Source organism: Ascaphus truei, chromosome 6 (assembly GCF_040206685.1).
Source record: "Ascaphus truei isolate aAscTru1 chromosome 6, aAscTru1.hap1, whole genome shotgun sequence".
In the NCBI taxonomy this organism is placed as follows: domain Eukaryota; kingdom Metazoa; phylum Chordata; class Amphibia; order Anura; family Ascaphidae; genus Ascaphus; species Ascaphus truei.
In genome coordinates this window covers 49,744,124-49,768,511 of record NC_134488.1, presented here as the reverse complement: position 1 = coordinate 49,768,511, position 24,388 = coordinate 49,744,124, and the positions used below count along the sequence as shown (strand labels likewise).

The 24,388-nt window shown below is 53.7% G+C and overlaps 1 protein-coding gene across 1 annotated transcript in view; it reads right to left on the bottom strand.

Moving 5' to 3' along the window:
• SIK3 (SIK family kinase 3) overlaps nucleotides 1–24,388 on the bottom strand; it is a 136,625-nt gene that overhangs the window by 110,307 nt on the left and 1,930 nt on the right. The gene's annotated exons all lie outside the window — the stretch shown is intronic.

Sequence of the window (24,388 nt, the reverse complement as noted above, 5' to 3'; positions counted from 1 at the left end):
TAAACACACCACAGTCATTCGTTCACTTTGGTCCTAGAAGAGACGGACCATTTCAGGTAAAAATGGTCCTTATTTGCCTCCTGGGAAAGAAAGCAGTTCTCCCTTTCTCCAGATCCAATTCATTCTTATCAGACACGTTTAAGCCATCATGTGGGATCGAGACATGGCGAGCGCCGGGCACCGCCGGGCACCGCCGGGCACCAGGGAAACAAAAGCATTCTGCAGCTCTTCGCTTCTCTGTGAAAGATTAAATATAGGATGTACAAGATAAACCCCACTGGCTAAAACTCGGTAATCAAGTTAGTCTTCTTCTATAGTTTCACAGTGACGTTCATCCACCAACGCACGCCACGGCTTTCCTGCCACGTCACTCACTGAGAAACATCCACTCTCTTACTTATTGTATCATTTTGGAGAATAATTGCTGTAAAATCCTTTTTATGGACTTAATGGCGGCCCCGGTAAATTCTCCATTATGAAACCTCGCCCACCCATTCCTCGGCAGGACTGGAGGGCGCTATATTTCGTGTACACGGCGATGCTTGTGCTTCGCACTGATAGCAAAAGGGTTAAAAATGGAGAAAATTATTAAATAATTAAGCAAATACTAACAATAGCTGAGCTGAGATATATACGTGATATATATATACACAAGCGCAGTCCCAGAAATAGGAGCGCACAGGACAACTCCCTACACCACTCCTCATCCTCCCATGTGAAAGCAGGCAGCTGGGTGGGGTAACATGACAGCCTCTGAAGTGGGTAAACCTGGTGTAACACCGTGGCAGTTCTGTGTGAGTGCCCTGTAATACCCCTGTGCCCCGGGCAGGAGTGTAATCTCTGTGGAGAAGGGAGTGAAGCAGCAGAACAATAGACGTGCAGAACAGAGCTCGAAGTGGCATGTTTAAATTAAATATTGGCAAGAGACCCCACGACTGCCCATCTCGCAAACTAAGTTCAAACGGAAATGAAGCGCCTTTTCCTATGTCCTCCCTCTCCTCGGAGCCACGGGGAGAAGACCACAGGGAGAAGACCACAGGGAGAAGACCACGGGGAGTACGGAAACTAAAAAAGCACCAAAGTCAAATGCCCGGGCGCTTATATTGCCAGCGTTTGCCCCGATTCTTAAATAAAGGGGACTGTCTCCACCTCCCGTGTCTGCAGTAACCCAAGCGTTAGTACAATCTTACTGTAATATTTATGTAGTGTACGGGGAAACTGTTCCTCTGTTCTCTCATTACATTATTACTGCACGCGACTGACCCTTTAACCCTTTGCGTGCCCCAGGCTTGGATCGTGTCTTGCGGGGTTCTGACGTACTCGAACCAGTGAGCAAAGGAAAAGGAGGAGCCCTTTATTTCCTGCAAAATGGCCGCCGCTGACACGTTATCGGCACCATGACCCTCCGGCAATCAAAGGGTTACACCAGCAATCCCGCCTGGGTGGTTTATTTTTTACGTCGTTGAAACTGGCGCGGGGACTCCGGTGCTGAACAGTGGTTCTACCATAATTCCCGAGGTACTTGAATATCAGCATAAAAGTTCCCGCTCAGGGAAGCAATATGGCCGCCAAATATTGTTGCGGCTTCTTATTGGTTGACACAGGCAGCCATGTTGCTTCCTCCATGAGGAGCACAGACGCCTTTACTGGTAATTATCTCGGGAACAGTGGGGGGACCCAGCACTAAAAATCGGGCGGTCCGGCCCCAAAGCCCAACCCCCCCTGTTCCAAAGGTAACCCATTCACTGCCTTGTTTCTGGCAGAAAGAGTTAAGCAGGAGAAGCATGGAAGGAAAGGGCAGAGGTCACCCAGTGTAACTCCTCCAGCCAGGCTCACATTACTCAGGGTCCCACTTCCCCTTTACCGGGCAGAGTGGGGACCATCAGATGGAAGCCCCTCCTAGGACCAAAGTGAACCAATGACAGCCGACGATACTCCTACAGATAAACAGAACGCCGGTCTCTCTCCAGAACCCATTACTCAAACACACTATGTGGGATTAATACGTTGGTATACGCTGCGGTTATATCCAGAACCAGAGCTGCAGCCATTTCACATAAAAAATATATTATGTCAAATATATGAAGCATGAAAAAAATGATGCCAGAGGGTGTTTGTGTAATCAGGTGACCTGCCAAATATCAATATAATAAAAGGCTACGCATGTCTGCAACTCCGTATGATGTCACGTGCCAGGTATATAGCCTACCAGGTACAACACCCAGTGGCTGACTAGAGACACACACAGCCACACACACCAAGCTAAGGATGTCTGCAACAACCGGAATGCCTCTTCTAGGAGCAAGGAGGGGAGAAGACAGAGACAGCAAGGAGAGGAGGAGGCAGAGAGACCGCAAGGAGAGGAGGAGGCAGAGAGACAGCAAGGAGAGGAGGAGGCAGAGAGACAGCAAGGAGAGGAGGAGGCAGAGAGACAGCAAGGAGGGGAGAAGACAGAGACAGCAAGGAGAGGAGGAGACAGAGACAGCAAGGTGAGGAGGAGGCAGAGAGACAGCAAGGAGGGGAGAAGACAGAGACAGCAAGGAGAGGAGGAGACAGAGACAGCAAGGTGAGGAGGAGGCAGAGCCAGCAAGGAGGGGAGAAGACAGAGACAGCAAGGAGAGGAGGAGACAGAGACAGCAAGGTGAGGAGGAGGCAGAGCCAGCAAGGAGGGGAGAAGACAGAGGTGACGCAAGGACAGAAGACAGACAGCAAAGAGAGGAGGCAGAGACACAGCAAGGAGGGGAGACAGAGAGACACGGCCGTGCCCCTGTCACTCCCCCGTCTTTCCCCCTGCAGCTCTCTACAGACTGGGGGACTCGGGTGCAGGCGCGCTTGCAGCGCAGGCAGCAGGGCCGCATCCTTAGATAGGTCAGGACAGGCCAGGACAGGGAGAGGGGGGGCAGGGGCCCCAGACAGGCGAGGGAGAGGGGGGCAGGGGCCCCGGACAGGCCAGGGAGAGGGGGGCAGGGGCCCCGGACAGGCCAGGGAGAGGGGGGGCAGGGGCCCCAGACAGGCCAGGGAGAGGGGGGCAGGGGCCCCGGACAGGCCAGGGAGAGGGGAGCAGGGGCCCCGGACAGGCCAGGGAGAGGAGGGGCAGGGGCCCCAGACAGGCCAGGGAGAGGGGGGCAGGGGCCCCGGACAGGCCAGGGAGAGGGGGGCAGGGGCCCCGGACAGGCCAGGGAGAGGGGAGCAGGGGCCCCGGACAGGCCAGGGAGAGGAGGGGCAGAGGCCCCGGACAGGCCAGGGAGAGGGGAGGCAAGGGCCCCAGAAAGCCATGGAGAGGGGGGGTGGGGCCCAGACAGGTCTGTCCCAGGAGAACCTCTAAAGTTGGGCAGGGGTGTGGGGTTATCACAGATTGCTAGCCCCTCGAGGTAGGAAATCCTATCCCCCAATGTCACTTTCTTATACTCTTTGTATTGTGCGTCTATAAAGCACAACCTCCATTGCAGCCGCTATATAAATACAAATACCACACAACACCCACACAACACCCACACAACACCCACACAACACCCACACAACACCCACACAACACCCACACAACACCCACACAGCTTTCACTACTACAAGACAAAATGCTGTAGCGATTCCCAGTAATCGTGGCTGAATGATAAATCTGCCACGATTACCAGGCCACGCACTTTATTCCTTTATACTGATATTTCTAAAGACAGAGGGAAGACACGTAAAAGCCGTCAGTAGCCAGGCCTGTAACAGCACGGTAACGCACTGCAAGCTGCTACGGCAATAAAGAGTTAAATGTTCGCATCCCCCCCCCACCCCACCCCCAAACTGGCGTAGATGAATGGGTATTGTGAGGGGACCCTGAGAAGCAGCGCCGTGTTCTTGTTATTGCAGCAACGACGAAGAAAGGACGTCTTTGTGATCACTCTGTCCGAGGAAAATCAATGTCCTGCTTGTTCCCTGGTCTGTAAACACATGTACAAAGAGACGTCCCATGTAACGTGTACACTGCACCCGGCACAGTGTGGATACACACACACACACACACACACACACGTACACACACACACACACACACGTACAGACTCAGCCCTGACGAAGGCGCCTGCACAGACAGAAACGTTGGCTGTGTGCATAGGACTTGGGATTCCCTGCGTGCCGCAGCTTCCTCCCTGCGATCCCGCATCACAATCGCACTTTCTGGGTGATGTATGTACTTATCTCTTCATGCCAGCACATGCTACAACATGCCAACTGCTTATATTTTGGAGGTGTGACACACACACACACACACACACAACCCTGAGAAGGTGAAAGGACATTTTATGCGGACAAAAAAAAAAGTAGTCCTCCACATTTTCTAAATGAACATACAACGATGTATGATGATTCCGAGTAGCTCTCAGATGCCCTTACTAATTCTGCCGGCTACGTTTCTATGATTATAGGACAGATCTTCGGTTGGCGTTTGTAATGGGCACCATTAAGGACAAACCCTGAGTGCCATGTTGCCTTAGTATGTCTTACTCCGCAAAGCTTAGATTGTCAGCTGTGCAGGCCAGGCTCGCCCTTCCCCCAATGCCGGATATCTTGTGCGCTTTTCCCTGTACAGAGGTAAACGGCCCGCAGGAAGCGTTCTGCGCCCAGAAACAGAGAGGCCTGTCACTGCCGGCACAAGAGACAGACTCACCCAGCAGTGAAAGGGTTCATTGCTAAAACCCTCAGCAATCCAGCACTGATTTCCTATACGCTGGCGCGTGCTCCGGGGGGGGGGGGTGTTATCGGTGGTGTGTTTCCGAATTCTTCATGCATTTCTCTGGCACGAGCTGTTGCACAGAAGGGAATATTTACAGCTGTACAATTCTGCCAATTTTAAGTCTCCGGCCAAAATCTGCTGTACCGCTGCTTCAGTCGAGGGGCCGCACCGGCCCTGCAGAGAGGCCGGAGAACCCGCACCGGCCGTGCAGAGAGGTCCGAGCACCCGCACCAGCCGAACAGAGGCCCGAGCACCCGCACCGGCCGTGAAGAGAGGCCCGAGCACCCGCACCGGCCGTGCAGAGAGGCCCGAGCACCTGCACCGGCCGAACAGAGGCTCGAGCACCCGCACCGGCCGTGAAGAGAGGCCCGAGCACCCGCACCGGCCGCACAGAGGCCTGAGCACCCACACCGTCCGAACAGAAAGGCCCGAGCACCCGCACCGGCCGTGAAGAGAGGCCCGAGCACCCGCACCGGCCGAACAGAGGCCCGAGCACCCGCACCGGCCGTGAAGAGAGGCCCGAGCACCTGCACCGGCCGAACAGAGGCTCGAGCACCCGCACCGGCCGTGAAGAGAGGCCCGAGCACCCGCACCGGCCGCACAGAGGCCTGAGCACCCACACCGTCCGAACAGAAAGGCCCGAGCACCCGCACCGGCCGTGAAGAGAGGCCCGAGCACCCGCACCGGCCGAACAGAGGCCCGAGCACCCGCACCGGCCGTGAAGAGAGGCCCGAGCACCCGCACCGGCCGTGCAGAGAGGCCTGAGCACCTGCACCGGCCGAACAGAGGCACGAGCACCCGCACCGGCCGCACAGAAAGGCCCGAGCACCCGCACCGGCCGAACAGAGAGGCCCGAGCACCCGCACCGTCCGAACAGAAAGGCCCGAGCACCCGCACCGGCCGAACAGAGAGGCCCGAGCACCCGCACCGTCCGAACAGAGAGGCCCGAGCACCCGCACCGTCCGAACAGAAAGGCCCGAGCACCCGAACCGGCCGAACAGAGAGGCCCGAGCACCCGCACCGGCCGTGCAGAAAGGCCCGAGCACCCGAACCGTCCGAACAGAGAGGCCCGAGCACCCGAACCGTCCGAACAGAGAGGCCCGAGCACCCGAACCGGCCGTGCAGAAAGGCCCGAGCACCCGAACCGGCCGAACAGAGAGGCCCGAGCACCCGCACCGGCCGAACAGAGAGGCCCGAGCACCCGCACCGTCCGAACAGAAAGGCCCGAGCACCTGCACCGGCCGAACAGAGAGGCCCGAGCACCTGCACCGGCCGAACAGAAAGGCCCGAGCACCCGCACCGGCCGAACAGAGAGCACCGAGCACCCGCACCGGCCGAACAGGTCTGTCTGTCTGTGAGTAGAAGGCACAGACCGGAGGGCACCACAATGAAAGCAGATGGGCGGCAGGGAATAGACACTCAGAGGATCCGTATTACTCCTAACCCAAGGAAGACTTCATCCCTCCCCATTGATCCAATTTCAGTGGGACGAAGGCGATGAAAGGGTTAGTGTGCGGCCCTTGATTTGTTTGCAGACAGAGGAAGGTGGAAGAGGTGACGCAGAGAATACATATTCCCAAAACATGCCCCTTCCACGTAAACCCCACGCTTCCCCGGGGGACAAACCCCGCTGTCCCTTTATCCCAAACCTGGCCTTACTACCTCCTTCCACATTACTGTTGGAAGTTCTGCCATTCACCCAGTAGCCCAGCACGCTGCCTGGGGGGTCACACTCGACTCCTCTCTCACATTCTCCTCTCACATTCAAAACGTATCTAAAACCTGTCGCTTTTTCCTCCGCAATATCACAAAGATACACCCTTTCCTCTGTTACTCGACTGCTAAAACTCTGACACAGACCCTCATTCTCTCCGTCTCTACTACTGTAACCTCCTGCTGTCCGGCCTTCCTGCCTCTCACCTGTCTCCCCTACAATCTATCCTAAACACTGCTGCCAGAATCACTCTACTCTTTCCTAGATCTGTCTCAATATCTCCCCTCCTGAAATCCCTCTCCTGGCTTCCGATCAAATCCTGTATCTCGTACTCAATTCTCCTCCTCACTGTTAAAGCTTTACATTCTTCTGCCCCTCCTTACATCTCATCCCTAATTTCTCGCTATGCACCATCCCGACTCTTACGTTCTTTCTTCCCCTTTGTATCTAAAGCCCTCTCCCGCCTTAAATCTTTCTCACTGACTGCCCCGCACCTCTGGAATGCTCTTCCCCTCAATACCCGACTAGCACCCTCTCTATCCACCTTAAGACCCACCTTAAGACCCACCTGCTTAAAGAAGCATATTAGTAGCACCATAGATATTACTAGACACATGATACATAAAGCTTGGCCCCCTGCAGATGCACTTACCAAAATGCCCTCCTACTGTGTACGTTCTCCCTACCAATTAGACTGTAAGCTCCTCGGAGCAGGGACTCCTCTTCCTTAATGTTACTTTTATATCTGAAGCGCTTATTCCCATGATCTGTTATTTGTATTATTTGCTATTTATATGATTACCACGTGTATTACTGCTGTGACGCGCTTTGTACATTAACGGCGCTATATAAAGACATACGATACAATACAACCTTGCCACAGGTTTAAATGCAATAAATAAATACTGCTCCCCCGTGGGACAGGCGCTCCATTCTGGCAGTGGCTGCTCCCCGTGGGACAGGCGCTCCTCTCGGAGCAGTGGCTGCTCCCCCGTGGGACAGGCGCTCCTCTCTGAGCAGTGGCTGCTCCCCCGTGGGACAGGTGCTCCACTCTGGCAGTGGCTGCTCCCCCGTGGGACAGGCGCTCCTCTCGGAGCAGTGGCTGCTCCCCCGTGGGACAGGTGCTCCACTCTGGCAGTGGCTGCTCCCCCGTGGGACAGGCGCTCCTCTCGGAGCAGTGGCTGCTCCCCTGTGGGACAGGGTCTATATCCTGCAGCGTACCACAATATGTGCACGCGTGTCTATATCCTGCAGCGTACCACAATATGTGCACGCGTGTCTATATCCTGCAGCATACCACAATATGTACACGCGTGTCTATATCCTGCAGCATACCACAATATGTACACGCGTGTCTATATCCTGCAGCGTACCACAATATGTACACACGTGTCTATATCCTGCAGCGTACCACAATACGTACACACGTGTCTATATCCTGCAGCATACCACAATACGTACACGCGTGTCTATATCCTGCAGCATACCACAATATGTACACGCGTGTCTATATCCTGCAGCATACCACAATATGTACACGCGTGTCTATATCCTGCAGCATACCACAATATGTACACGCGTGTCTATATCCTGCAGCATACCACAATATGTACACGCGTGTCTATATCCTGCAGCATACCACAATATGTACACGCGTGTCTATATCCTGCAGCGTACCACAATATGTACACACGTGTCTATATCCTGCAGCGTACCACAATACGTACACACGTGTCTATATCCTGCAGCATACCACAATACGTACACGCGTGTCTATATCCTGCAGCATACCACAATATGTACACGCGTGTCTATATCCTGCAGCGTACCACAATATGTACACGTGTGTCTATATCCTGCAGCGTACCACAATACGTACACGCGTGTCTATATCCTGCAGCATACCACAATATGTACACGTGTGTCTATATCCTGCAGCGTACCACAATACGTACACACGTGTCTATATCCTGCAGCATACCACAATATGTACACGCGTGTCTATATCCTGCAGCATACCACAATATGTACACGCGTGTCTATATCCTGCAGCATACCACAATATGTACACGCGTGTCTATATCCTGCAGCATACCACAATATGTACACGCGTGTCTATATCCTGCAGCATACCACAATATGTACACGCGTGTCTATATCCTGCAGCGTACCACAATATGTACACGCTTGTCTATATCCTGCAACATACAACAATATGTACACGCGTGTCTATATCCTGCAGCGTACCACAATATGTACACGTGTGTCTATATCCTGCAGCATACCACAATATGTACACGCGTGTCTATATCCTGCAGCGTACCACAATATGTACACGCGTGTCTTTATCCTGCAGCGTACCACAATATGTACATGTGTGTCTATATCCTGCAGCATACCACAATATGTATACGCGTGTCTATATCCTGCAGCGTACCAAAATATGTACACGCATGTTTATACCCTGCAGCGTACCACAATATGTACACGCGTGTCTATATCCTGCAGCATACCACAATATGTACACGCGTGTCTATATCCTGCAGCATACCACAATATGTACACGCGTGTCTATATCCTGCAGCGTACCACAATATGTGCACGCGTGTTTATATCCTGCAGCGTACCACAATATGTACACGCTTGTCTATATCCTGCAACATACCACAATATGTACACGCGTGTCTATATCCTGCAGCGTACCACAATATGTACACGCGTGTCTATATCCTGCAGCATACCACAATATGTACACGCGTGTCTATATCCTGCAGCATACCACAATATGTACACGCGTGTCTATATCCTTACCACAATATGTACACGCGTGTTTATACCCTGCAGCGTACCACAATATGTACACACGTGTCTATATCCTGCAGCGTACCTCAATATGTACACGCGTGTCTATATCCTGCAGCGTACCACAATATGTACACGCGTGTCTATATCCTGCAGCGTACCACAATATGTACACGCGTGTCTATATCCTGCAGCATACCACAATATGTGCACGCGTGTCTATATCCTGCAGCGTACCACAATATGTGCACGCGTGTCTATATCCTGCAGCGTACCACAATATGTACACGCGTGTCTATATCCTGCAGCGTACCACAATATGTGCACGCGTGTCTATATCCTGCAGCGTACCACAATATGTACACGCGTGTCTATATCCTGCAGCATACCACAATATGTACACGCGTGTCTATATCCTGCAGCGTACCACAATATGTACACGCGTGTCTTTATCCTGCAGCGTACCACAATATGTACATGCGTGTCTATATCCTGCAGCATACCACAATATGTATACGCGTGTCTATATCCTGCAGCGTACCAAAATATGTACACGCATGTTTATACCCTGCAGCGTACCACAATATGTACACGCGTGTCTATATCCTGCAGCGTACCACAATATGTACACGCGTATCTATATCCTGCAGCGTACCACAATATGTACACGCGTGTCTATATCCTGCAGCGTACCACAATATGTACACGCGTGTCTATATCCTGCAGCGTACCACAATATGTACACGCAAGTCTATATCCTGCAGCATACCACAATATGTGCACGCGTGTCTATATCCTGCAGCGTACCACAATATGTACACGCGTGTCTATATCCTGCAGCGTACCACAATATGTACACGCGTGTCTATATCCTGCAGGGTACCACAATATGTACACGCGTGTCTATATCCTGCAGCGTACCACAATATGTGCACGCGTGTCTATATCCTGCAGCATACCACAATATGTACACACGTGTCTATATCCTGCAGCGTACCACAATATGTACACGTGTGTCTATATCCTGCAGCATACCACAATATGTACACGCTTGTCTATATCCTGCAGCGTACCACAATATGTACACGCGTGTCTATATCTTGCAGCGTACCACAATATCTACACGCGTGTCTATATCCTGCAGCACACCACAATATGTACACGCGTGTCTATATCCTGCAGCGTACCACAATATGTACATGGGTGTCTATATCCTGCAACGTACCACAATATGTACACGCGTGTCTATATCCTGCAGCAAACCACAATATGCACACGCGTGTCTATATCCTGCTGCCTACCGCAATATGTACAAGCGTGTCTATATCCTGCAGCATACCACAATATGTACACGCGTGTTTATATCCTGCAGCGTACCACAATATGTACACGCGTATCTATATCCTGCAGCGTACCACAATATGTACACGCGTGCCTATATCCTGCAGCATACCACAATATGTACACGCGTATCTATATCCTGCAGCATACCACAATATGTACACGCGTGTCTATATCCTGCAGCATACCACAATATGTACACGCGTGTCTATATCCTGCAGCATACCACAATATGTACACGCGTGTCTATATCTTGCAGCGTACCACAATATGTACACGCGTGTCTATATCCTGCAGCGTACCACAATATGTACACGCGTGTCTATATCCTGCAGCGTACCACAATATGTACACGCGTCTATATCCTGCAGCATACCACAATATGTACACGCGTGTCTATATCCTGCAGCATACCACAATATCTACACGCGTGTCTATATTCTGCATCATACCACAATATGTACACGCGTGTCTATATCCTGCAGCATACCACAATATGTACACGCGTGTCTATATCCTGCAGCGTACCACAATATGTACACGCGTGTCTATATCCTGCAGCGTACCACAATATGTACACGCGTGCCTATATCCTGCAGCATACCACAATATGTACACGCGTGTCTATATCCTGCAGCATACCACAATATGTACACGCGTGTCTATATCTTGCAGCGTACCATAATATGTACACGCGTGTCTATATCCTGCAGCGTACCACAATATGTACACGCGTGTCTATATCCTGCAGCGTACCACAATATGTACACGCGTCTATATCCTGCAGCATACCACAATATGTACACGCGTGTCTATATCCGGCAGCATACCACAATATCTACACGCGTGTCTATATTCTGCAGCATACCACAATATGTACACGCGTGTCTATATCCTGCAGCATACCACAATATGTACACGCGTGTCTATATCCTGCAGCGTACCACAATATGTACACGTGTGTCTATATCCTGCAGCGTACCACAATATGTACACGCGTGCCTATATCCTGCAGCATACCACAATATGTACACGCGTGTCTATATCCTGCAGCATACCACAATATGTACACGCGTGTCTATATCCTGCAGCATACCACAATATGTACACGCGTGTCTATATCCTGCAGCGTACCACAATATGTACACGTGTGTCTATATCCTGCAGCGTACCACAATATGTACACGCGTGCCTATATCCTGCAGCATACCACAATATGTACACGCGTGTCTATATCCTGCAGCATACCACAATATGTACACGTGTGTCTATATCCTGCAGCATACCACAATATGTACACGCGTGCCTATATCCTGCAGCATACCACAATATGTACACGCGTGTCTATATCCTGCAGCGTACCACAATATGTACACGTGTGTCTATATCCTGCAGCATACCACAATATGTACACGCGTGTCTATATCCTGCAGCATACCACAATATGTACACGCGTGTTTATATCCTGCAGCGCACCACAATATGTACACGCGTGTCTATATCCTGCAGCATACCACAATACGTACACGCGTGTTTATATCCTGCAGCGTACCACAATATGTACACGCGTGTCTATATCCTGCAGCATACCACAATATGTACACGCGTGTCTATATCCTGCAGCATACCACAATATGTACACGCGTGTCTATATCCTGCAGCGTACCACAATATGTGCACGCGTGTCTATATCCTGCAGCGTACCACAATATGTGCACGCGTGTTTATATCCTGCAGCGTACCACAATATGTACACGCTTGTCTATATCCTGCAGCATACCACAATATGTACACGCGTGTCTATATCCTGCAGCGTACCACAATATGTACACGCGTGTCTATATCCTGCAGCATACCACAATATGTACACGCGTGTCTATATCCTGCAGCATACCACAATATGTACACGCGTGTCTATATCCTTACCACAATATGTACACGCGTGTTTATACCCTGCAGCGTACCACAATATGTACACGCGTGTCTATATCCTGCAGCGTACCACAATATGTACACGCGTGTCTATATCCTGCAGCGTACCACAATATGTACACGCGTGTCTATATCCTGCAGCGTACCACAATATGTACACGCGTGTCTATATCCTGCAGCGTACCACAATATGTACACGCGTGTCTATATCCTGCAGCATACCACAATATGTACACGCGTGTCTATATCCTGCAGCGTACCACAATATGTGCACGCGTGTCTATATCCTGCAGCGTACCACAATATGTACACGCGTGTCTATATCCTGCAGCGTACCACAATATGTGCACGCGTGTCTATATCCTGCAGCGTACCACAATATGTACACGCGTGTCTATATCCTGCAGCGTACCACAATATGTACACGCGTGTCTATATCCTGCAGGGTACCACAATATGTACACGCGTGTCTATATCCTGCAGCGTACCACAATATGTACACCCGTGCCTATATCCTGCAGCGTACCACAATATGTACACGCGTGTCTAAATCCTGCAGCGTACCACAATATGTACACGCGTGCCTATATCCTGCAGCATACCACAATATGTACACGCGTGTCTATATCCTGCAGCGTACCACAATATGTACACGCGTCTATATCCTGCAGCATACCACAATATGTACACGCGTCTATATCCTGCAGCATACCACAATATCTACACGCGTGTCTATATTCTGCAGCATACCACAATATGTACACGCGTGCCTATATTCTGCAGCATACCACAATATGTACACGCGTGCCTATATCCTGCAGCATACCACAATATGTACACGCGTGTCTATATCCTGCAGCGTACCACAATATGTACACGTGTGTCTATATCCTGCAGCATACCACAATATGTACACGCGTGTCTATATCCTGCAGCATACCACAATATGTACACGCGTGTTTATATCCTGCAGCGTACCACAATATGTAAACGCTTGTCTATATCCTGCAGCATACCACAATATGTACACGCGTGTCTATATCCTGCAGCATACCACAATATGTACACGTGTGTCTATATCCTGCAGCATACCACAATATGTACACGCGTGTCTATATCCTGCAGCATACCACAATATGTACACGCGTGTCTATATCTTGCAGCGTACCACAATGTGTATCTCATTAGAACCTCAGCAACCCTTTGATCCACACACGGCAAACACACAACATGAGACTGGCATGATGCACATGGGAGAAAGTTGGACACGAGAAGGACATGCTGTGTTCCCATGTGCATCATGCCAGTTTCATCTTGTGTCTTTGCGGGTGCCCATTTGCATCATACAAGTCTCATGTTGTGTGTTTGCCGTGTGCGGATCGAAGGGTTGCTGACAGCCCTGTCGCCATCATCTCTCCATACAAGTGCCAGCCCCGCCGCCATCATCATCTCTCCATACAAGTGACAGCCACGCCGCCATCATCATCTCTCCATACAAGTGACAGCCCCGTCGCCATCATCATCTCTCCATACAAGTGCCAGCCCCGTCGCCATCATCTCTCCATACAAGTGCCAGCCCCGTCGCCAGCATCTCTCCATACAAGTGCCAGCCCCGTCGCCAGCATCTCTCCATACAAGTGACAGCCCCGCCATCATCATCTCTCCATACAAGTGACAGCCCCGTCGTCATCATCACTCCATACAAGTGCCAGGCCCGCCGCCAGCATCACTCCATACAAGTGCCAGCCCCGTCGCCATCATCATCTCTCCATACAAGTGCCAGCCCCGTCGCCATCATCTCTCCATACAAAGTGCCAGCCCCATTGCCAGCATCTCTCCATACAAGTGACAGCCCCGCCACCATCAACTCTCCATACAAGTGACAGCCCCATTGCCATCATCTCTCCATACAAGTGACAGCCCCGCCATCATCATCTCTCCATACAAGTGACAGCCCCGCCATCATCTCTCCATACAAGTGACAGCCCCACCATCATCATCTCTCCATACAAGTGACAGCCCCGCCGTCATCATCTCTCCATACAAGTGACAGCCACGCCACCATCAACTCTCCATACAAGTGCCAGCCCCGTCACCATCATCTCTCCATACAAGCGACAGCCCCGTCGCCACCATCATCTCTCCATACAAGTGACAGCCCCGCCACCATCATCCCTCCATACAAGTAAAAGCCCGGCCGCCAGCATCACTCCATACACGTGACAGCCCCTCTGCCATCATCTCTCCATACAAGTGACAGCTCCGCCGCCATCATCTCTCCATACAAGCGACAGCCCCGTCGCCACCATCATCTCTCCATACAAGTGCCAGCCCCGTCGCCATCATCTCTCCATACAAGTAAAAGCCCGGCCGCCAGCATCACTCCATACACGTGACAGCCCCGCCGCCATCATCTCTCCATACAAGTGACAGCCAGGCCACCTTCACCTCTCCATACAAGTGACAGCTCCGCCGCCATCATCTCTCCATACAAGTGACAGCCCCGCCGCCAGCATCACTCCATACACGTGACAGCCCCTCTGCCATCATCTCTCCATACAAGTGCCAGCCCCGTCGCCAGCATCTCTCCATACAAGTGCCAGCCCCGTCGCCAGCATCTCTCCATACAAGTGACAGCCCCACCGCCAGCATCACTCCATACACGTGACAGCCCCTCTGCCATCATCTCTCCATACAAGTGCCAGCCCCGTCGCCAGCATCTCTCCATACAAGTGCCAGCCCCGTCGCCAGCATCTCTCCATACAAGTGACAGCCCCACCGCCAGCATCACTCCATACACGTGACAGCCCCTCTGCCATCATCTCTCCATACAAGTGCCAGCCCCGTCGCCAGCATCACTCCATACAAGTGCCAGCCCCGTCGCCATCATCATCTCTCCATACAAGTGCCAGCCCGGCCGCCAGCATCTCTCCTTACAAAGTGCCAGCCCCATTGCCAGCATCTCTCCATACAAGTGACAGCCCCGCCATCATCATCTCTCCATACAAGTGACAGCCCCGCCGCCATCATCTCTCCATACAAGTGACAGCCCCATTGTCATCATCTCTCCATACAAGTGCCAGCCCCGTCGCCATCATCTCTCCATACTAGTGACAGCCCCGCCACCATCATCCCTCCATACAAGTAAAAGCCCGGCCGCCAGCATCACTCCATACACGTGACAGCCCCTCTGCCATCATCTCTCCATACAAGTGACAGCTCCGCCGCCAACATCTCTCCATACAAGTGCCAGCCCCGCCACCATCATCCCTCCACACAAGTGACAGCCCCGCCGCCATCATCTCTCCATACAAGCGACAGCCCAGTCGTCATCATCTCTCCATACAAGCGACAGCCCCACCCCCAGCATCTCTCCATACAAGTGCCAGCCCCGCCACAATCGTCTCTCCATACAAGTGCCAGCCCCGCCACAATTGTCTCTCCATACAAGTGCAAGCCCCGCCGCCATCATCTCTCCATACAAGTGCAAGCCCCGCCGCCATCATCTCTCCATACAAGCGATAGCCCCGCCACCATCATCTCTCCATACAAGTGACAGCCCCGTCACAATCATCCCTAGATACAAGTGACAGCCCCATTGCCAGCATCTCTCCATACAAGTGACAGCCTCGTCACCATCATCCATCCATACAAGTGACAGCCTCGTCACCATCATCCATCCATACAAGTGTCAGCCCCGTCGCCACCATCATCTCCCCATACAAGCGACAGCCCCGTCGCCACCATCATCTCTCCATACAAGTGCCAGCCCTGCCGCCATCATCTCTCCATACAAGTGACAGCCCCGCCACCATCATCCCTCCATACAAGTAAAAGCCCGGCCGCCAGCATCACTCCATACACGTGACAGCCCCGCCGCCATCATCTCTCCATACAAGTGCCAGCCCCGCCACCATCATCCCTCCATACAAGTAAAAGCCCGGCCGCCAGCATCACTCCACACAAGTGACAGCCCAGTCGTCATCATCTCTCCATACAAGCGACAGCCGGGCCACCTTCACCTCTCCATACAAGTACCAGCCCCGCCACAATCGTCTCTCCATACAAGTGCCAGCCCCGCCACAATCGTCTCTCCATACAAGTGCCAGCCCCGCCACCATCATCTCTCCATACAAGTGCCAGCCCCGTCGTCAGCATCTCTCCATACAAGCGATAGCCCCCCCACCAGCATCTCTCCATACAAGTGACAGCCCCGCCACCATCATCTCTCCACACAAGTGACAGCCCCGTCACAATCATCCCTAGATACAAGTGACAGCCCCATTGCCAGCATCTCTCCATACAAGTGACAGCCTCGTCACCATCATCCATCCATACAAGTGACAGCCTCGTCACCATCATCTCTCCATACAAGCGACAGCCCCGTCGCCACCATCATCTCTCCATAAAAGTGCCAGCCCCGTCGCCATCATCTCTCCATACAAGTAAAAGCCCGGCCGCCAGCATCACTCCATACACGTGACAGCCCCGCCGCCATCATCTCTCCATACAAGTGACAGCTCCGCCGCCATCATCTCTCCATACAAGTGACAGCTCCGCCGCCAACATCTCTCCATACAAGTGCCAGCCCCGCCACCATCATCTCTCCATACAAGCGACAGCCGGGCCACCTTCACCTCTCCATACAAGTACCAGCCCCGCCACAATCGTCTCTCCATACAAGTGCCAGCCCCGCCACAATCGTCTCTCCATACAAGTGCCAGCCCCGCCACCATCATCTCTCCATACAAGTGCCAGCCCCGTCGTCAGCATCTCTCCATACAAGCGATAGCCCCCCCACCAGCATCTCTCCATACAAGTGACAGCCCCGCCACCATCATCTCTCCACACAAGTGACAGCCCCGTCACAATCATCCCTAGATACAAGTGACAGCCCCATTGCCAGCATCTCTCCATACAAGTGACAGCCTCGTCACCATCATCCATCCATACAAGTGACAGCCTCGTCACCATCATCTCTCCATACAAGCGACAGCCCCGTCGCCACCATCATCTCTCCATAAAAGTGCCAGCCCCGTCGCCATCATCTCTCCATACAAGTAAAAGCCCGGCCGCCAGCATCACTCCATACACGTGACAGCCCCGCCGCCATCATCTCTCCATACAAGTGACAGCTCCGCCGCCATCATCTCTCCATACAAGTGACAGCTCCGCCGCCAACATCTCTCCATACAAGTGCCAGCCCCGCCACCATCATCTCTCCATACAAGCGACAGCCCCGCCACCATCATCCCTCCATACAAGTGACAGCCCCGCCACCATCATCCCTCCATACAAGTAAAAGCCCGGCCGCCAGCATCACTCCATACACGTGACAGCCCCGCCGCCATCATCTCTCCATACAAGTGACAGCTCCGCCGCCAACATCTCTCCATACAAGTGCCAGCCCCGCCACCATCATCTCTCCATACAAGTGCCAGCCCCGTCGTCAACATCTCTCCATACAAGCGATAGCCCCCCCGCCAGCATCTCTCCATACAAGTGACAGCCCCGTCGCCACCATCATCTCTCCATACAAGTGCCAGCCCCGCCACCATCATCCCTCGATACAAGTAACAGCCCGGCCGCCAGCATCACTCCATACAAAGTGCCAGCCCCGAAGCCAGCATCTCCCCATACAAGTGCCAGCCCCGTCGCCATCATCTCTCCATACAAGTGCCAGACCCTTCGCCATCATCTCTCCATACAAGTGACAGCCCCGTCACCATCAGCCCTCCATATAAGTGCCAGCCCTGCCATCATCATCTCTCCATACAAGTGACAGCCCCGTCGTCATCAGCATCTCTCCATACAAGTGACAGCCCCGTCGCCATCATCTCTCCATACAAGCGATAGCCCCGTCGCCATCAGCATCTCTCCATACAAGTGACAGCCCCGTCGCCATCATCTCTCCATAGAAGTGACAGCCCCGCCGCCATCATCTCTCCATACAAGTGACAGCCCCGCCGCCATCATCTCTCCATACAAGTGCCAGCCCCGCTGCCATCATCTCTCCATACAAGTGACAGCCCCGTCGTCATCATCTCTCCATACAAGTGACAGCCAGGCCACCATCATCTCTCCATACAAGTGCCAGCCCCGCCGCCACCATCATCTCTCCATACAAGTGCCAGCCCTGCCGCCAGCATCTCTCCATAAAAGTGCAAGCCCCGCCGCCATCATCTCTCCATACAAGTGCCAGCCCTGCCGCCATCATCTCTCCATACAAGTGCCAGCCCCGCCACCATCATCTATCCATACAAGTACCAGCCCCGTGGCCATCATCTCTCCATACAAGTGCCAGCTCCGCCGCCATCATCTCCCCATACAAGTGACAGCCCCGCCGCCATCATCTCTCCATACAAGTGCCAGCCCCGCCACCATCATCTATCCATACAAGTACCAGCCCCGTGGCCATCATCTCTCCATACAAGTGCCAGCTCCGCCGCCATCATCTCTCCATACAAGTGACAGCCCCGCCACCATCAACTCTCCATACAAGTGCCAGCCCCGTCACCATCATCTCTCCATACAAGCGACAGCCCCGTCGCCACCATCATCTCTCCATACAAGTGCCAGCCCAGTCGCCATCATCTCTCCATACAAAGTGCCAGCCCCGCCGCCATCATCTCTCCATACAAGTGCCAGCCCCGTCGCCATCATCTCTCCATACAAGCGACAGCACTGTCGCCATCATCTCTCCATACAAGTGCCAGCCCCGCCATCATCTCTCCATACAAGTGCCAGCCCCGCCGCCAGCATCTCTCCATACAAGTGACAGCCCCGCCGCCATCATCTCTCCATACAAGTGACAGCCCCGCCACCATCATCTCTCCATACAAGTGCCAGGCCCGCCGCCATCATCTCTCCATACAAGTGCCAGCCCTGTCGCCATCATCTATCCATACAAATGCCAGCCCCGTCTTCATCATCTCTCCATACAAGTGACAGCTCCGCCGCCAACATCTCTCCATACAAGTGCCAGCCCCGCCACCATCATCTCTCCATACAAGTGCCAGCCCCGTCGTCAACATCTCTCCATACAAAGTGCCAGCCCCGAAGCCAGCATCTCCCCATACAAGTGCCAGCCCCGTCGCCACCATCATCTCTCCATACAAGTGCCAGCCCCGCCACCATCATCCCTCGATACAAGTAACAGCCCGGCCGCCAGCATCACTCCATACAAAGTGCCAGCCCCGAAGCCAGCATCTCCCCATACAAGTGCCAGCCCCGTCGCCATCATCTCTCCATACAAGTGCCAGACCCTTCGCCATCATCTCTCCATACAAGTGACAGCCCCGTCACCATCAGCCCTCCATATAAGTGCCAGCCCTGCCATCATCATCTCTCCATACAAGTGACAGCCCCGTCGTCATCAGCATCTCTCCATACAAGTGACAGCCCCGTCGCCATCATCTCTCCATACAAGCGATAGCCCCGTCGCCATCAGCATCTCTCCATACAAGTGACAGCCCCGCCGCCATCATCTCTCCATACAAGTGACAGCCCCGTCGCCATCATCTCTCCATACAAGTGACAGCCCCGTCGCCATCATCTCTCCATACAAGTGCCAGCCCCGCTGCCATCATCTCTCCATACAAGTGACAGCCCCGTCGTCATCATCTCTCCATACAAGTGACAGCCAGGCCACCATCATCTCTCCATACAAGTGCCAGCCCCGCCGCCACCATCATCTCTCCATACAAGTGCCAGCCCCGCCGCCAGCATCTCTCCATAAAAGTGCAAGCCCCGCCGCCATCATCTCTCCATACAAGTGCCAGCCCTGCCGCCATCATCTCTCCATACAAGTGCCAGCCCCGCCACCATCATCTATCCATACAAGTACCAGCCCCGTGGCCATCATCTCTCCATACAAGTGCCAGCTCCGCCGCCATCATCTCCCCATACAAGTGACAGCCCCGCCGCCATCATCTTTCCATACAAGTGCCAGCCCCGCCACCATCATCTATCCATACAAGTACCAGCCCCGTGGCCATCATCTCTCCATACAAGTGCCAGCTCCGCCGCCATCATCTCTCCATACAAGTGACAGCCCCGCCGCCATCATCTCTCCATACAAGTGACAGCCCCGCCACCATCAACTCTCCATACAAGTGCCAGCCCCGTCACCATCATCTCTCCATACAAGCGACAGCCCCGTCGCCACCATCATCTCTCCATACAAGTGCCAGCCCAGTCGCCATCATCTCTCCATACAAAGTGCCAGCCCCGCCGCCATCATCTCTCCATACAAGTGCCAGCCCCGTCGCCATCATCTCTCCATACAAGCGACAGCACTGTCGCCATCATCTCTCCATACAAGTGCCAGCCCCGCCATCATCTCTCCATACAAGTGCCAGCCCCGCCGCCAGCATCTCTCCATACAAGTGACAGCCCCGCCGCCATCATCTCTCCATACAAGTGACAGCCCCGCCACCATCATCTCTCCATACAAGTGCCAGGCCCGCCGCCATCATCTCTCCATACAAGTGCCAGCCCTGTCGCCATCATCTCGCACAACAATTGACAGCCCGTCACCATCATCTCTCCATACAAGTGACGGCCCCGTCGCCATCATCTCTCCATACACGTGACAGCCCCGTCACCATCATCTCTCCATACAAGTGCCAGCCCCATGACCATCATCTCTCCATACAAGTGCCAGCCCCGCCGCCAGCATCTCTCCATACAAGTGCCAGGCCCGCCGCCATCATCTCTCCATACAAGTGCCAGCCCTGTCGCCATCATCTATCCATACAAGTGACAGCCCCGTCGCCATCATCTCTCCATACAAGTGACAGCCCCGCCGCCCTCATCTACCCATACAAATGCCAGCCCCGTCTTCATCATCTCTCCATACAAGTGACAGCTCCGCCGCCAACATCTCTCCATACAAGTGCCAGCCCCGCCACCATCATCTCTCCATACAAGTGCCAGCCCCGTCGTCAACATCTCTCCATACAAAGTGCCAGCCCCGAAGCCAGCATCTCCCCATACAAGTGCCAGCCCCGTCGCCACCATCATCTCTCCATACAAGTGCCAGCCCCGCCACCATCATCCCTCGATACAAGTAACAGCCCGGCCGCCAGCATCACTCCATACAAAGTGCCAGCCCCGAAGCCAGCATCTCCCTATACAAGTGCCAGCCCGTCGCCATCATCTCTCCATACAAGTGCCAGACCCTTCGCCATCATCTCTCCATACAAGTGACAGCCCCGTCACCATCAGCCCTCCATATAAGTGCCAGCCCTGCCATCATCATCTCTCCATACAAGTGACAGCCCCGTCGTCATCAGCATCTCTCCATACAAGTGACAGCCCCGTCGCCATCATCTCTCCATACAAGCGATAGCCCCGTCGCCATCAGCATCTCTCCATACAAGTGACAGCCCCGTCGCCATCATCTCTCCATACAAGTGACAGCCCCGCCGCCATCATCTCTCCATACAAGTGACAGCCCCGTCGCCATCATCTCTCCATACAAGTGACAGCCCCGCCGCCATCATCTCTCCATACAAGTGCCAGCCCCGCTGCCATCATCTCTCCATACAAGTGACAGCACTGTCGTCATCATCTCTCCATACAAGTGACAGCCAGGCCACCATCATCTCTCCATACAAGTGCCAGCCCCGCCGCCACCATCATCTCTCCATACAAGTGCCAGCCCCGCCGCCAGCATCTCTCCATAAAAGTGCAAGCCCCGCCGCCATCATCTCTCCATACAAGTGCCAGCCCTGCCGCCATCATCTCTCCATACAAGTGCCAGCCCCGCCACCATCATCTATCCATACAAGTACCAGCCCCGTGGCCATCATCTCTCCATACAAGTGCCAGCTCCGCCGCCATCATCTCCCCATACAAGTGACAGCCCCGCCGCCATCATCTCTCCATACAAGTGCCAGCCCCGCCACCATCATCTATCCATACAAGTACCAGCCCCGTGGCCATCATCTCTGCAATACAAGTGCCAGCTCCGCCGCCATCATCTCTCCATACAAGTGACAGCCCCGCCGCCATCATCTCTCCATACAAGTGACAGCCCCGCCACCATCAACTCTCCATACAAGTGCCAGCCCCGTCACCATCATCTCTCCATACAAGCGACAGCCCCGTCGCCACCATCATCTCTCCATACAAGTGCCAGCCCAGTCGCCATCATCTCTCCATACAAAGTGCCAGCCCCGCCGCCATCATCTCTCCATACAAGTGCCAGCCCCGTCGCCATCATCTCTCCATACAAGCGACAGCACTGTCGCCATCATCTCTCCATACAAGTGCCAGCCCCGCCATCATCTCTCCATACAAGTGCCAGCCCCGCCGCCAGCATCTCTCCATACAAGTGACAGCCCCGCCGCCATCATCTCTCCATACAAGTGACAGCCCCGCCACCATCATCTCTCCATACAAGTGCCAGGCCCGCCGCCATCATCTCTCCATACAAGTGCCAGCCCTGTCGCCATCATCTATCCATACAAGTGACAGCCCCGTCGCCATCATCTCTCCATACAAGTGACAGCCCCGCCGCCCTCATCTACCCATACAAATGCCAGCCCCGTCTTCATCATCTCTCCATACAAGTGCCAGCCACGCTGCCAGCATCTCTCCATACAAGTGCCAGCCCCGCCGCCAGCATCTCTCCATACAAGTGCCAGCCCCGTCACCATCATCTCTCCATACAAGTGCCAGCCACGCTGCCAGCATCTCTCCATACAAGCAATAGCCCTGCCGCCATCATCTCTCCATACAAGTGCCAGCCCCATGACCATCATCTCGCCATACAAGTGCCAGCCCCGTCACCATCATCTCGCACAACAATTGACAGCCCGTCACCATCATCTCTCCATACAAGTGACGGCCCCGTCGCCATCATCTCTCCATACACGTGACAGCCACGTCACCATCATCTCTCCATACAAGTGCCAGCCCCATGACCATCATCTCTCCATACAAGTGCCAGCCCCGCCGCCAGCATCTCTCCATACAAGTGCCAGCCCCATCGCCATCATCTCTCCATACAAGTGACAGCCCCATCGCCATCATCTCTCCATACAAGTGCCAGCCCTGTCGCCATCATCTCTCCATACAAGTTACAGCCCCGCCGCCATCATCTCTCCATACAAGTGACAGCCCCGCCACCATCATCCCTCCATACAAGTGCCAGCCCCGCCACCATCATCTCTCCATACAAGTACCAGCCCCGTCACCATCATCTCTCCATACAAGTGCCAGCCCTGTCGCCATCATCTCTCCATACAAGTTACAGCCACGCCGCCATCATCTCTCCATAAAAGTGACAGCCAGGCCACCATCATCTCTCCATACAAGTACCAGCCCTGTCGCCATCATCTCTCCATACACGTGCCAACCCCGCCACATCTCTCCATACAAGTGCCAGGCCCGGCTCCATCATCTCTCCATACAAATGCCAGGCCCGGCTCCATCATCTCTCCATACAAGTGCCAGGCCCGGCTCCATCATCTCTCCATACAAGTGCCAGCCCCGCCGCCAGCATCTCTCCATACAAGTGACAGCCCCGTCGCCATCATCTCTCCATACAAGTGCCAGCCCCGCCGCCAGCATCTCTCCATACAAGTGCCAGCCCCTCTGCCATCATCTCTCCATACAAGTGACAGCCCCACCCCCAGCATCTCTCCATACAAGTGCCAGCCCCGCCGCCATCATCTCTCCATACAAGTGCCAGCCCCGCCGCCATCATCTCTCCATACAAGTGACAGCCCCGCCGCCAGCATCTCTCCATACAAGTGCCAGCCCCATCGCCATCATCTCTCCATACAAGTGCCAGCCCCGCCGCCATCATCTCTCCATACAAGTGACAGCCCCACCGCCATCATCTCTCCATACAAGTGACAGCCCCGCCA